General features: G+C 46.2%; 1 protein-coding gene across 1 annotated transcript in view; it reads right to left on the reverse strand.

Moving 5' to 3' along the window:
- The window catches only part of LOC118421544 (kinesin-like protein KIF26B), an 85,124-nt gene extending 76,036 nt beyond the window's left edge, over window positions 1-9,088 (reverse strand). The window contains exon 1 of the mRNA XM_035828882.1: window positions 8,961-9,088. The gene's annotated coding sequence lies outside the window, so the exon portion shown is untranslated. The remainder of the gene's footprint in view (window positions 1-8,960) is intronic.
- Window positions 9,089-13,901: the final 4,813 nt, after the last annotated feature.

A 13,901-nucleotide genomic window follows, 5' to 3' on the forward strand; every position in this document is an offset into this window, starting at 1 on the left:
CGACGAATTACCATGATAGCGTTTGAACTTCAGACATGTGCGCGTATCGAACATTGGCCAGCGCTAGAGGGGACTCTGTTATCGCAGGCCTACTGACAGGGGCACGACCGCCTACACCGTTCAGCTCTCTGATATATCTTATCGAAGATCTTCTATTTATTTTCTTCTTAAAGTCCGCACTTGTTTCGTGGCTAACAAGCAAGCAAGCCTCGTCACCTCGTCGCCATGGCAACCCGAGGTGTCAGGTGTCGGCTAAATACGGAAGGTTCACGTACAGGGTCATATGTGCATGCCGGTATTTAGAACACACCCGAACCAGATACTGGTAATTCTACGCTGAACCTGCGGCGATTTTAAATCTCTAATTGGGTCCATAAATTAGCAAAACCCACTGTTGTTAGGCCCCGATTATATTATTCGGCGCACATAGTAGTACGATTGCAAACTGACTGAATTGTTGGGACAGTCATTACTGAAAAGACTGCCTTAGATCCTTGCCAGTGGTTGGTTCTGTCACAGCCTGCTTGGAAATCATACGGCATCAAACTAGCCCGACGTATGTGAGCGCCGCACAATAATGTAATGTTTTATTTTGTATGACAATGTTTAATGTTAATCAATCTTAAAGGCACACTCTTGTAGTAGACTTTGCAATTCAGCTCTTATTTGCAAATTCGCTTTCAATCTATGTTTGGAAATAAACCAGTTACTACTAGTAAACTCTATCCATGTTTGGAAATAAACCAGTCCACTACTACTGCTAAACTCTATCCTTACCTTACCTTACCTAGTCCCATCCTCATGCCTGAGGGTCGGGGACTATCCACGTTTGGAAATAAACCAGTCTACTACTTACAAACCGTTCAATTGCACAGCCTAATTGCCAGCGTATTTCGTGCAATTATCCGAATGGTGCAATAATGCGAAGTTATCTAGCTGGACCGCATGGGTTTGGGATGTTGACATTCCGAGCAGTTGACAGAAGTGTGCGTTAATCCGTTGTGCAATTAACTGGCTTCTACTGTACTGCTAAACTCTATCCATGTTTGATAAAAAAAAGTCATCTGGAGGTGCCAGACCGCAGAAATGTCTCAGTCAGATAACTTCTGAGTGATCCCGAGAGCAGCACGTCCACTGGGACATGTGATAGAGCAGAGAGCATACCTGCAATTTGTGTCTATTATCGGACTATGTCCAAATATAACAGCCGTATATTAGATTAGACGCTGCGCAATGTGTGGTCAGGGTTTTATTCAGCCGATGTCAAAAAGTCAACCTGAGGCAGGTTGGGTTGGGGTGACGGTGAAGGCTGTTGTTCTTCCAGAGACGCGTGTGCGCACAACATGAAATATTGAAGTTTTTTACAGCTACCGGGGAAGTAGCCTGGTTAAATCTGGCTCATAGCAGCCCGGCCAACATCCGCCGGCTTCCTTGAGGTACTCTCCAGGCAGAGGGTTGGTGGGAAAAATCGTGAACTTTTCCTTTTTTCCTAACTTGGCCATAGTCCCCTATTACTATTCGGCCAAGCCGGAGTCTGGTAGAAACTAGGGAGAGACACGCTGCTCCAATTGCTATGACTAGTACGAGATAACAGCGTGCTTAAAAAGTAAACGAAAAGTCCAGTCGACGACGCCTGCCTGGGAGGCTATGTTCTCGCCCGGCCTCTGGCGCCCGTCCAGGCTGCTGTCGTCAGCTGCAAAGATTGGAACAGAAATCATCGGAGACCGTCCGTCCGTTTCCTCTCATGTTCTTATAAACAAGGAGCTCAGACTTTTGTCAACAGGGAGTAGGTGCAACATTCTGTACTGACTCTCCGGTGAAGGAGCCTGTATCAAATCTATGGATAGAAATTTGGTATAACGTTAACCCCAATCTCTCTGTACAGTGTTCTATGTAATGTATTGGTCGGGCTTGCTTTGTTGGTCTTTTGTGGACATTTTCTGTCCTCTGTTTGAACTGTATTCTAACTCCTTCTGAAAGGTGTACCAGTATAAAGGGGCACCAAATGTCGCAAAAAATACCCACAAGATACTGAGAGTGACCGGATCCTTACATCTGCTTGGAGATTAGGCTCTATAGAGCCTGACGGTGGGAGGGCTACTAGTAGCGGTTACTGTAGTATATAGTATGGTATAGTATAGTATAGTATAGTATAGTATAGTATAGTATAGTATAGTATAGTATAGTATAGTACAATATATACTATAGTATATACTATAGTATAGTATCGAGTATATACTATATAGTATAGTATTTGATATGTTGGTAGCAAGTCGACCAACGATAATGATGATGCTACTAGAAACTAGCGCGATACACACATAACGTTACATACACCGCTCTCCTACTAGACTTCTATTCCTAACTTGGGCAAAGACCAAACCGGAGTCTGGTAGAGACTACCTAGAAATCATAAAATGCCTTACAAAGACGCTCAGCCATGCACCTGCTTGAAGGTAAAGTGCGAACAGGTTTCGCCTGTAACAACTAGGAACACCTGTCTGGCACTACGCTCTCTCTATTATCGCGTCATCGCGACATATTTTTAGGGACGAGTTCAAAGTCGTCGGATTGTCGACAGTTGGTGCTAATGGGCGACCTGGGACCGCAGCAGAACGCTACGGCTTCATCTCGCCTGTATTTAACACGTCCGCAGGGAAACGCAAGCCTGCTAACTGTCGTTCGGTCCCCCCTTATTAGTAATCGACCGAGAAAGGGGTGACATTCTGATCACAGACCCCCGTATTCCCGCTGTGCGGGTTTTACGAGCCTGGAATTTAAAACGCCTTGATATGGTGTCTGAAGTTCATCGCGTTCTGAGGTAATGACAGAGCTTATCACCGTGCCCAAAGGTGATGCGATAAATAGAACGGGATTTGTGCTAGTCTAGCAACTGTGGCACCACACAGCCTGAGCTCAGCACTGTAATCTTGTGGTTTCATATATGATAAGTTTTATTGCAAATTCTTGCCCGAGGGCTAATTGCAAGTGACAAAAAAGACATACAAATAATGGTTAAACAGTATAGTAAGCGACTACTCTAGTCCAACTTAGACTAGTTAAAGATGTGACTTATTGGGTTAGAATAGAAGACGCGGAACCAGGACTCTGTGAAACGTTACAATTTCGTCTTTCTATATCTGCTTGGGCCTACGTCACATTTCCAAACCGGGGCCCGGCCGGGCAGCTTTCGGGAACGAAAAGTATGATATAAAAGGCACCAAACTATACAAGGCGTAAATAGAATAGTCGTGGTTATTATTTGTGTATATTCTTGCGTATACATTTTTGTTTTTCGTTTCCACAAACAGCCCGGCCAGGCCCCGGTTTGGAAATGTGACGTTAAGCTTAGAGATCAGACAAATGCCATTTTGTGTTAGAAGATACAACAAAGAGAGAGCTCGAGGGGTGTATTTTATATCTATAGGCAGATACAAACTATGTTTCCCTACTTCATACGCTTATATGTTATATAAGGACAAATTCAAATTTCTCAGTTACCCCGCAAAAAATGTGCCTCGTATGGATAACGTTATGTACAAGAACCATTTAGATTCTTCAAACAGACAAAAACGACGACATTTAACACACAGGCTCCTTACTTGAAGCTTGCCTAATAACATTATATCAGTGTTAACTTGAAAGTTTATCTGTGTTAGTAGAAGTCATTATTGAACTAGTTAAACTATGATATCCAACACAAAAATTGGACTCAACCAAATTTTCGACTGAACAGCACCAGTTCAGTCTTTGACATAAACTGGTGTGAAAATTTGGGTGAGTCCAAATGTGTTGGATATTACAGTTTAACTAGTTCTATTATATCAGTGTATCACAAGGAAAAAGTGTTTTCTTTCTTGGTCAGCGCCTGGTGTACCAGGCGTATTAGAACCACGTGTTTAATGTTGGGGAATCGGGTTTGTGTTTTGCAATCCGCCCGAGACGTTGTTGATAAACACGAGCGCCATCCAGAAATTGCAATGACATGATGTCATCACGACCATGCGTTACTGAATAAGGCACCTCCTATCGAAGAATGGAGACTTACATCGTCAACCCTTGATACTAACATTATACATGATGACACACTGGGTACATGATGTTTGGAAAAGACGTCTGAAAGCTGGAAAACCTTGACATGAGAATGTGCACCGAGCCGTTCTGATGACGATAACCTGACGCGACTTCTGTAATCATAATCGGTACAATCCTGGACCCATTTAAGGTTTTACAAATGAACAATTATACAGTCCTGTTGCTTCTTGGCTTTTTTATCATGGGTCGACAACTCTCTCTTCACAGCCAGGGACTGAATAGTGAGGAGCTTACAAATACGATAGGCTGGACGGATCGCAAGGGTCTGGAGCGACTGTAATTCGATGCTAACTTAATGCTAACTTAAATGCCTTATGGGCGGCAATGGACCGATCCTGAAGCCCCGCCCCATGTTCGAAATAGAATAGGGGGTTCCATCCAACTTGTTCTATTTGTTCGATATGACGTTCGATCGGGATCGGTCCATTGGACCGTAAGTGTTGAACCCCTCACACCGGGAGGGACCTCTGCTCTCTTCGTGTATTGGGAACTTAACCTTGCTGCAGGTGCCGTAGTCTCATGTCGGAACTGTGACCGTTCTCTGATACTGTAAATGCAGAAATGTTCGCGGTGGATTAATGCGGTTTTCGCGGTGACCACTTCACCGCGAACTTAAAACTACCGCGAACATTTTTCTATTATGGTATTAGACTGCAGTCTATGGTGTTACCGCGAACTTACAACCACCGCAAAAGTCCTTTTTCCAGCTACCGCGAAATTAAATCCCCGCGAACTTAAATGCATTTACAGTATGTGTATATAACAGGGGCGGTCATGTCGGTACAGGAGGCACCTGTGGCGTATTTCCTATCAAACAGCTGAACTCAACTTTTCATCAGCAACAGAAGGTTTCATTTAGCTCCACAGCGTCTACAATAGAGCGCACAGTTGATCTACTCCATACGCAACACTGAAGTTGATCTTTATAGCAAACCCCTGCGCGTGAGCAAAGCCTCGCGTTTCAAGACTTTTCAAGAAAGCAAACGAGCCGTAAGGAAGTTCTTCCGCCTCCGACAAGACGTCTTGTGGCGGAAGACGCGAACAAAGACGCACGTGCCGTGTCCGGTGTCAACTTTCACCTGCTGATACATTTCAGCGTGGTATTTCCGAGAAGGGACGATAGAATACCTGTTCAATTGCGTCATGCCCTTCCTAGAAGCAAATAAATCATTGAGGAAAACCTTTACTCAGGTTGGATGCTGTGACTGGTTTCCATGGTGACACAAATTCTGAGCTCCTATTGGTCGAAGCGTCGTAACCCCGACCTCTTACACGCACTGGTAGATTTCTACTTTTAATCTTTTAAATGTCTTCTGGCCTATAACATTTCGAAACTTGGTCCCAACCGGGCTGTCTACTAGAACGGAAAATGAGAAATGCAGACAAACAAGGAGGTGACAGAGAAAGTATGCTCATGACTGATTTTGTTTTTTGAATTGTTCCGTGTACTTTGTTGTGTTTTACATCGTGCATTTCGTTCCCATGAGCTGTCCGGACGGCCCGGCCGGGCAGGTTTCGGGAACGAAAAGTGTAATACATCATTCATCATTAATCATCCTCTATGAGGTGGAGCAAGTGTAATACAAAAGGCAATAAAATACACAGAATATATGAAAATGAGTCATCAACCCGGCTGGACCCCGGTTTGGAAATGTGACCCTAGCATAAGGGGTGAATCAGGTCGCACGGACTCAATCAGTCTAGGACAGGGAGAGATTGTGTGGCATCGGCGGTGGCCTTGCCAGCCTGTCCCGCCTGTCCGTGGCCTTGCCAGCCTGTCCCGCCTGTCCGTGGCCTTGCCAGCCTGTACCGCCTGTCCGTGGCCTTGCCCGCCTATTCCGCCTGTCCGTGGCCTTGCCCGCCTGTCCCGCCTGTCCGTGGCCAGGACAACGTGCTAGCCTGGGTGGGCGCGTCGGAAGTGTCTGTCAGCCGAGCCGCTGCAGCGTGACGTGCCGAGGACGTGAGACAACATGGCGGGAAAACCTTATCGTTTGCCGACCCTTCAGACCTGTCTGCGCCGAGCGGTGACGGACAGTTTTATCAGCAGGTCACGGAGACGGCTAACAGTGTACAACTGTAGAGGGCCTGCTGTCGTCGGCACTAGCTACGCGGAGGAAACACTACGGAACTATTGGTCGGAAGATCTGTAGTGAGACTAAAACAGAATCGACTATCACTTTCTAACGGCCACTTTCAGACACAACCTACGTTTTTGTTCGAAAGAACCGACATGTCGTACTGACTCGTAGGTATGAGAGAGAGATTTGAAACTTTGATAGTTGCGGCGTAGCGTTCACATACTTAAGCCTCCAAGGCCTGTTCCAAGTGAAACCGGTTTGAGGGAAGGTGTTCCATGACGTCGGTGAGGGTCAGGGATCAGGATGTACAGGTAAAGACTGTTGTATAGTGCCATCTCCAAGCAGATGTAAGGATTCTGGCTCTTTATCCGTTTTTTACGCCTTGGCGGCTGTTGTTCTTGTGCGCCTATTAGAGTAGACGATGAGTTCTAAGACTTCTGTACTAGTAGTAAATGTTAAAAGAAACACGCATAATCCGCAGAGACCGAACATCTGCTTGGAGAGAGGATGACGCACTGCTGGTACCTCACATCGGCCCGGGGATGGATGGAATCAATTCCTGGCGACTCCGAGATAACCGGTTCAGCCAATAAACACGAATTTCCTGGCACGAGACGCCAAAATTCCGAGCTGAAGGATCGAACGTGTTGTGGGTTATGATGACTGAGTTGTGCCGGGAAATCCGTCGGCAGGGGATTATACAGGACATCTGGGCATCTCAGAGTAGATGTATCTAGAGGGTCTTTTCTGGGTCTTCTTTTTTTCAAATTCCTACGTCAATGTACGTTTTTATCTGTTATACCCCTCAACACCCCCCCCCTCCATGACAGGATGGTGCGAAGCAGGTGCACGAGTAAACAAACGTAACGCTAGTTAACCTTTAGCCGCGGGGTTACCTATATCCGTTGTTTTAAATAAAGGGTTCTTACGGATGTCAAGTCGACAGATGGTGGTTGCAGACGCGCCATTTGCAAAATATTGGAATATATATAAAAATAGCACAATTTGAAACCACCGTATGTTGACTTCATATCGCTAAAAGATCTCCTTTTAACAAACCAATACCCAGGATGCCCTGCGGATGAAGGTGAACTAGCGCTGCAAAATGTTGCATAAACACTGAGACCAAGCCTGATCCTTACATCTGCTTGGAGATGGCTTATAGAAACCATCTGGGCCGCGGCAGTGTGATGCGCGTCGATGTTTGGCGGATGGGGGGGGGGGGGGGGGGGATGAGACCTTCTTAGAACTGAATCGGACAAGTTTACGGTAAGCCAGGAAGAACCCAAGATTTGTTTGCAACTGTGTAACTCTGACTAAATATTCTAGCAAGTCGTTCACCCCATTTTTCCAAATTCTCAGGCCAGAGGATCGTCACATTCTAAATTCGTGCCATTATATTGTGTAAATCTACTCAGAGAAGACCTGATACCATCCCTGCCTTTATGTAATCCACAGTTAGCGGACCACTATTAAACGCTACGGAAAACATGTACAATGTAAGCAGATCAACTATGCCTACGGCAGCGATTTGTACCATTGCAACATACTGTAGTTTATAGATAAATAAATAGATATGTGGTCACTATAACATATTGGCAATGCACTGTGGCAAAGTTTTTTTCGTCTGCAACCACGTGAAAACGCACAAAAAGGACCTCATTACGCCAGAGGTTACAGGCAGTAAAAACCTTTGAACGTTATCAGCTACCAGACGCACAATTTTTCAGATCGTCTGGCTACCACGCGTTGCTGGTCTTGAAATTTGAAGGATCTAGTATTTTAGGGCGTCCTGGTTTGATAAGTCACGATGATGAGGCGATGGGCGTTGTAAAATGCTCGTAAATCAACGGAGAAGTATGTCGCAAGACCGGGGTACGAAAAGACAAGGTGATGTTCTTGTTTATTAATAGTAAAGAGGAAACCGAGAAAAAAATCTAAAGACGCACCTGAAGTAGTAAAGCTAGCTCGATCAGCGCCGCGTGTCCAGTAAGTCTTGAAGAAGAAAAGATCCAAAAGACTTGTGCAGCGGTCAGTGCTCCGGACTGTTGTGGTGTTGTGAGAGTCCCCTTCTTTCAGTGCGGACATGCACCGCGGCCTGCTCTAATTCCACTCGACATTCCGCCTGGCCGCAGCGTGCCCGCGCTCAGCTGCCGGGTGACGAGAGACAGGTCTATCGCCGGAGGTTCGACTAGAACGTACCCGATGCCTCGTCAGTCCATACCGCGGACGCTTCGTGCGCCTCCCCGGCTCCCGCTGGGGTCTTTTCAGCTCCCAGACTCGCAGACAATTTCCCTAATGAAGGAGCGCGTACTAGCACTTACAGTGGAGTCTGAGCAGCGTTTCCGACGCCACAGGTCTGTGAGTTAACGCTTGTATTTGCCTCTCGACTTTGGTCCGTCTCTAGGGCAAATTTACCGGCGATCTTATCGGCACCGTCCCATTGGTGGTACGCCTGTCCTGCGCTGGTCCGGACCCAACTTGACACTGTTTGCTGACCGCAGCGGGCAGGCAAGTCAGGCAATCCTGGCGCAAACACAGAACAGATCTCACGAACTGGATCTAAGCAGGACTCAGATGATCTATGGCTGTATGGAGGCACCTCGATGGCTTCAAGATGGAAAGATACGTGCCGTATGTTGTACCTCCGGAAGCTAGGATGTGAACCCTTTCATTAACCTACACACACATATATATACTAGTATACCCTCCAGGCCCGGTTCACACTTCAGACACTGCGGGAGGAAGCGGCGGATCTTGTTCAGGTAGATGCAAATGTGAGGTTACCTGTGCTCAGGTGATCGCTCAGGTAGATCCGCAGACAGGTGCTCCTTGCGTCTCGCTACAAGCGGGGGCACTGTTACAAACCAGAAGTCGCCACACTGTTGCGGAGTAGAACAGCCACACCGTGGCGACGCGAAGCCGATTATGTCGTGTGATCCACTTCACCCCGCAGACAATGCCACAGGTTTGCCCAAATAACAATTAAAACGATTAGACTATAAAACGATTAGTGACTCAGCGGAGATCGGCGCCTCGGGACTTGTGCAAGTGTTCATAAAAACTGGGTGAAGGAGAAGAAGTGGTCTCCAGGGGCCTGGAGCGCAGCTGGGTGGATTAAGGGGGGATCAGACCAGGCAGGCGTGCAGGATTCTCCTCACCTGGATGCGCCCAGGTGAGAACAACAGGTGGGAAACCGGAGCGCACGGGAACGTGCAGCGGAGCGTGCGCCGTTAGCGCGCGGTCACATGGCCATGGGTCGTGCGATCGTCGTACGATCGCAAACTTTGAAGGGCATTTTGGAGGATAAAAAGGTACGTTCTCCTGAAAAGTTAAACCGTCTTGGTGCACAAAATGCTGTTTAGGATCCATGACGGTGGTTGGTTCTGTCACGGCCTGCTTGAAAATCTTATGGCATCAAAATCGTACGACGAGCGCAAGACCTATGAAGAACGGGAAACTTGAAACTTCCTTCCGATTTTCTTTCTGCCTTTGCAGATCGCATATGAAGTTAGTACACTCACGTTTCGCCTAATATTGTTTCACAGGCGACCGTCTTCTTTTTGTCTGGGCGAGTTTGCTCAGAGCAAGGCCAAAAGACCACTTCTGGGCACTGAACCAACACTCGCGACTGGAGCAGCATCTCTTCTCAGAAGCATCGTGATTGAGACACGTTCGGCTGAGAAAGAGGACAATCTTGGGCTCAAATTATACGCAGTTTTTTTCCGGATGTTTTAACTGACCCAATAGCAGAAACAACGCCTGGAGCTACTAATGCTGTTCGGTGTAAAATCAAGGACATTGTAAATTCACTACCTTATTTGGACATCAAGTTTGACAAGTTTAACTTCTGTCAAAAGTGACATGCAGTTACGTGCGTTCAGAGCCGTACCACGATTGGTGTTCTCCAAGCAGAGGTTCGGAGTGGGGCTGGTTTTCTTTTCGCTCCGACTGTTTTTGATGCGTTTTGAGGCATTTTTACTTGGTACAGTTTTTGTCATATGGTCATGTCCGCGGGTCTCTCCAAGACCTTTTCTTGTATGCTTTTTTTCTGTCAGCTAATCACACCTGACAGACAGATACGGTATATAAGAAAAAGGTCACGATTTCCCCCCTTAACCTCTGCATGGCGAGTTGTGTCACCAAGACATTTCTGCACGTCGTTCGGAACGCAAATCTCCCGGTGATTCGCCCTTAAGGACCCCCTGCGACGCCGAGAGGGGATTCCGTGATAACGAGCCAGGACATTCCTCGGGCTCCCCTGGCAACCTGTCGTCAGACAGGCGTTTTTTTTTTCTATTTGGTTTTGGACAGACAATCTGGTACTGCTCTCAAGTTTGTAACTTATACTAACAGTGCCACATTCACAGCACAGACAGAAGGTAAAGGTAGTATTTTCCTTATACCTCCTTGACCGAAGTCAGGTACCTATTTTTACACCTGGGTGAAGTGAGGAAAGTCGTGAAAAATGCCTTTCCCAGGGGCACAACGTCGGGTATCGAACTCAGGACCTCAGGGGGTCGATTGGAAATGAACCACTTGACACCTGCATTACTCTAATCTCCAAGCAGACGTTGGGAGGGAATATTCGTACATTTTCCTGGGTGACCGTTTCTGCTGTGTGGCGTCTGTGAATGGAGCGTGGAGGGGAAGTGGAAACCGTGCCACCAGAACGACACATTTTCAGGTAGCACCATTCTTAGGTAGCAAATTTCCAAACACGTACAGCAGGTTTACGACAGAAGATATCTATATTAGAACATACTTCAGATAGCAGGGTTATCGGTGGGCTTTCTATACCTAAGTAATGCAGACAAATGCATATATTTACACAAGTCTTCGATGGTAAAACATATTTGTTCCTACATTGAGTAGTAGTTCACTGTTTTCTGCTGCTGCAGTCGTCTGGACACACCGTCTTTCCAAACGGCACAAAACCGAAAGCATGACAGGGTTCGAACCCAGGACTTCTGTGTTCTGGACCAACGCCCTGCATTTACGCCAACCGACTCCAACCTCAACCCCACGGACCACTATAAACTCGGAAAGAAGTACAAAACGCCGCAGCGTTTCCAATAACTACTTGGGGACTACACGTAGCCTACGTAGGTACGTACAGGTTCACACCGGGACTCCGTCCCAGTGGACTTGTGAACCTGAAGCCCTGAAACTCACCCACGACAATCGCGACGGGGCCGTAAAGCGTGTGCAAACACACCGCGGCGCCCCTAAAAGGGTTTCGATGGGCGCTCACTTAGGAAACTGGTTTATAAGTATGTACCCTCTACTTGTGTGGGATGGGAGTACACACACATGTACACACGGGCTGGGAAGGCACGGCTGTTTGGCAATGGAAGCTTTGTCTAGATGAATAGGAAATGTAACAAAAACAAATATGATTTAGATCTCTTTTGCATATCAATTCACAGCTAGGGTACAAAAAACACTCTCCAAGATTTCTCCAGCGTCACTGACGAAAAACAACGGATGATGTTTGAAACGTCTGACCATTTCCAAAATCATATCCAGTTGCTTGAGTAACTGCTTTTTGGCGTAACATATTACCTGGATGTCTAAAAAACAAACATGATTTGTACAGGTCTGGACAGTGTGGTTCATTCTTTGCTGCACAATCTTACAATCTACTTTTTTATTACAAGATGGCATTGGTCCTCCTTGGTCCTCTATAGATACTATCAATGATATGCAATGGACTGTATGGCTTCGACCGTTTTCGGCTTTCTTTCAAGTGGTGGCCTTTTTGTCCTCGGTCAAGAATTTACAAATGAAACTCCCCTAATTTTATACGAATTTCCATTGAGATACACCTGACTGCAAGGAACCGACTACAATCAAAATTTTAATATCAACATTCCAAAAACGATATCAAAGAGAGGAATCCCGAGGCGTAAGACTGATAAAGGATGTACTGTACGACCGACCTACAAAGACGACCGTAAACCATTCACATCTGCTTGGAGCTCGTTACACGGTGAACACCTGGCTCAGGTAACTGCCTACATGTACCTGTCCATCTGTACCGATAAAAATAGATCTACTGACTGTCTGTACTACTCCCCTGTGGACAATAAACTCACCAGGTCTTCTCACCTGGATAATAAAACTCACGTCACATTTTTAACATCTCAATCATGGGTTCTAAAACTACTCTAATACATAGGTTTGGCTTCTTCTTGCCTTGTTAGAAACTAAACCTATATATCAGAGTAGTTTTATAACCCCTGTTTGAGATTTTTATCAGAAGTCATTTAAATATATGTACGTTATTACGACTTCCATATCAGTATGTACTTAGCCTGATCATGGGGGCATGGGTGTATGAGAAAGGCTATCATCATCATTAAGTGCTGTCTGCACACCTGGCCGAGGTGAACTTCCTGTCGTACTTCTGTACGGATATAAATAGCCCTGCTACCTGTCTGCTGTATTCCACTGGGGACAGTAAAACAGCCGCTTCCTCTCACCTGGGTGATAAACCCACCAGGCACTGCCGCCCACAAGGTCAAACTGCTTAAACTTTTAAAGGGGAAAAAATCTTCTTTTTTTTTTAGACATTGAGAAGAACGTCATGTATTCTCCAAGCAGAGGTTCGGTTGCGGGGATTAGTAGTGGCCGTTTTTTTTTTTTTGCTTGAAGAATACAAACAGAGAATATGTATATGTACGTTGTTCTCTTCAGTATTCCCTTGTGGCCAGTGAAACCCACCAGATCTTCTCACCTGGATAATAAAACTACCGTGTCCTCCCACACCTGTGGGCGGCGCCGCATGTACCGACACACCTGTCCGCAGTGTGACCTGCATCAGGAGGTGATTTCCACCTTTACACAACAGCAGAACACACACCTGTCTCCCGGGAGGACCATAAACACGGAGCTGTTAACAGCCTCCTTCCCGGCCTTCCACGCGAGCTGGGGTGAGCCTACTTTCCAAGCAGAGGTTCGGCTCTGGCTGCTTTTTGACGTGTATTTAGGCGTTTTAATCGGGATTTCTACTTTGTGCTTTTTTCTTTATGTCTTCCAAACCAGTTCGAAAGAAAATAGAAAAGAGAAAGCCTGATAAAAACACGTCAAAAACAGCCGGAGAGGAACCTCTGTTTGGACAGAAGGGTGAGCGCTCATTCGTTCTTAATCTTATGGTTCTTAACGTTCTTATGCCTTGATCCATACCCACGTACAAAGACCCGGCTGAAGATAGGCAAGAGCAGCCCCCAAACCAATTAGCCACTATTTGACCCTACTATTAGTCGCAAAAGTACAAGTGTGGCTTTGCTTGTCTTTATGCAATGTTTTCAGACTTTTTCTGGTAACTTTTTCGGCAGAGCGAAAACGATTATCTTCAGCTCATGAAAGACGCAAAAATAGCGTTGGACACGAGGTACGTTGAAAAACAAAACAAAGACTTTCATGTCAGGTCAAGCCGTTACATCTGCTGGAATACTGCACCTATTTCACGCCACGTCTGTTCCTACATTGTCCAACTCTACTACCCAGTCATTTTCTGTCGCCTTCACCTGAGACGTCCAGATGTTTCTTTCAGATTGACCTAAAATGGGTTAAAAACTAGCACAGTGACCGGCAGGTGCATGCTCTATTTTTTTGACAGAAATACGACAATCGGATGGACAGACAGACAGACAGACAGACAGACAAACGGACGGACGGACAGACACGCGAGCCGATATCTTCTGAAGAGAGTTATAGCCTGGG

This window comes from Branchiostoma floridae, chromosome 1 (assembly GCF_000003815.2).
Source record: "Branchiostoma floridae strain S238N-H82 chromosome 1, Bfl_VNyyK, whole genome shotgun sequence".
NCBI classification, from domain to species: domain Eukaryota; kingdom Metazoa; phylum Chordata; class Leptocardii; order Amphioxiformes; family Branchiostomatidae; genus Branchiostoma; species Branchiostoma floridae.